The sequence below is a fragment of the Siphateles boraxobius genome, unplaced genomic scaffold, assembly GCF_051911475.1.
Source record: "Siphateles boraxobius isolate OS27281-9 unplaced genomic scaffold, OSU_SipBor_1 137, whole genome shotgun sequence".
In the NCBI taxonomy this organism is placed as follows: Eukaryota; Metazoa; Chordata; class Actinopteri; order Cypriniformes; family Leuciscidae; genus Siphateles; species Siphateles boraxobius.
Genome location: NW_027508741.1, coordinates 1,985,419 through 1,987,500, shown reverse-complemented (window position 1 = coordinate 1,987,500; position 2,082 = coordinate 1,985,419). Strand labels below are relative to the sequence as shown.

Sequence of the window (2,082 nt, the reverse complement as noted above, 5' to 3'; positions counted from 1 at the left end):
GCGACAGTTTGGAATAAAACAAAGTAGATGAAAATTAAAACGCATTACATTAAATATGTTTATTATCCGAGGAGAATCAAAGCGTTTCTGAATGAAGATCTTCATCTGTCAAACTGACGTGTTTACATGAATCTGCTGCTGTTTCCTGTCAGATATATCACATATTCTCTCTCACTGAAATATGAGCAGAACTCACCAGACAGCGGTCAGTTCGGGCAGCAGATATGAACCATGATAAACAATAAAAACACGAGATTTAAGAACAAGCAAACACACAAACACACGCAGGAAAATAAACCAGCAACAGCACAAACACACTCCAGGAAGTGGTTCTCTCTGCTGACTCGACTTCCGGCGGAAGCGCGCGCTTAAAGCCTGTCAGTGCTTCTGCCCCCGTGCCACTCTAATTTGTTCATAAATCCGAGAAGTTTGATTTATTTCGATGATAAAGAAGTTCATAATTATGTACGTGTTTTTGTGGCGGTTTTCAGTGCGCAGTTGTGCTGCAGTTACAGTAACGCGACGCGAGGGGGCGACAGAGACACACAGTAAATAGAAATAGATTTAGAAAATAATGGATACACTAATGGGTTCAAAACTATAAAACAGTGGCAGTAACAGGGGCTTTAGGTTAATAGTGACATCAGACTACACGCAAACACACTGCAAGCAAAGCAAACTAGGAGCCTAGTTGATATAGTGGAAAATATATATTCTAGTTTTCTGCAATGTTGACTTTCATCCACGAGGTGGCGCTGCTGCTCACAGATCAAACCTTCACAGGCTCAAGAACAGATTTATTCCGACATAGTTTTTGAGTAAAGTACATTATGAAGCAAACTACGGTAATGCGAAATACAATTAAGTTTAAGTTTATCAGCCATGTGCACTGCACGTGGTCATCCGATCTGATTTAGTTCTATAACATCACTCTAATTACTTTAAAGATAGCAAATAACACATGTTTTACAAATTTAACCTGAAAAGGAGTCAATTTGAAATAAATAAACAAATTGAATAAGTAAAATAAATAATATAAAAATAAAAAACCCGTCAAGGATGATAGCTATAGCCGTAATGAAAAAAAAATCGCTCTAAATATAAAATAATATCAGAATCCACACCACAACTATAATGATAACGGCACTGAGAAACAATCTCACTGGGAACCACTTTCAGAAAGATTTTTTTTCAGCTGTTAAATTATCAAAACAATGACAGCCAATCAGAGAGCGCGAGCATTTAAAGAGATAGTTCACCCTAAAATGGGAATCACGTCATAATTTACTCACCTTGAGTAATGTTCTAATGTCGCCCGCCCTTCTTTTGTTTCTTTTTTAATCTGGATTCCTCACATCAACGGCCAAGGGCAGGATTTTCTTTAATACATTCAATTTTAGTTTGTTTTTCACTAAACCCCATCATATACCCCCAGAACACGTGGAATATAATGTGTCTCACATGGGATCATTCTGTGATACTTTTGCATCTTTTAAAAAAATAGCTTGATGCTGGTTGCTATTCACTGCCATTTCACTGCTATTTTTAAAATTTCCCTTTGTGATCCGAAAAAGAAAGAAAGGCATATGACACCACAGTGAGTAAGTGATGACATACTTTTTTATTCTACTACTGTCCCTTTAAATCTGCAGGCACATGGCTGGAGTGAACACAGAATAAACAGAATGTTATCGTCCGCTGGTGTCGATGCTAATATAGTCATTGTTATTGTCCTCCTTATAGTTATCGTTATAGTCATCGATATAGTTATCATTAAAGTAATTGTTATAGTTATTGTTAAAGTCATGGTTATAGTTATCGTTATAGTCACCGATATAGTTATCATTAATGTAATTTTTATAGTTATCGCTATAGTCATCATTATAGTCATCGTTATAGTTATCATTATTGTTATCGTTATAGTTATCATTAAAGTCATCATTATAGTTATTGTTATAGTCATGTTTAGTCATCGATATAGTCCTTGTTATACAGCCCCAAATCAGAAAAAATTGGGACATTTTGTAAAATGCATTAAAATCAAGAATCTGTGATTTGTGAATTTTATTTAAACTTTTTTTA

At 35.3% G+C, this 2,082-nt stretch overlaps 1 protein-coding gene across 1 annotated transcript in view; it reads right to left on the bottom strand.

The window, feature by feature from the left end:
* azi2 (5-azacytidine induced 2) overlaps positions 1-351 on the bottom strand; it is a 27,421-nt gene extending 27,070 nt beyond the window's left edge. The window contains exon 1 of the mRNA XM_077229970.1: positions 197-351. The gene's annotated coding sequence lies outside the window, so the exon portion shown is untranslated. The remainder of the gene's footprint in view (positions 1-196) is intronic.
* Positions 352-2,082: the final 1,731 nt, after the last annotated feature.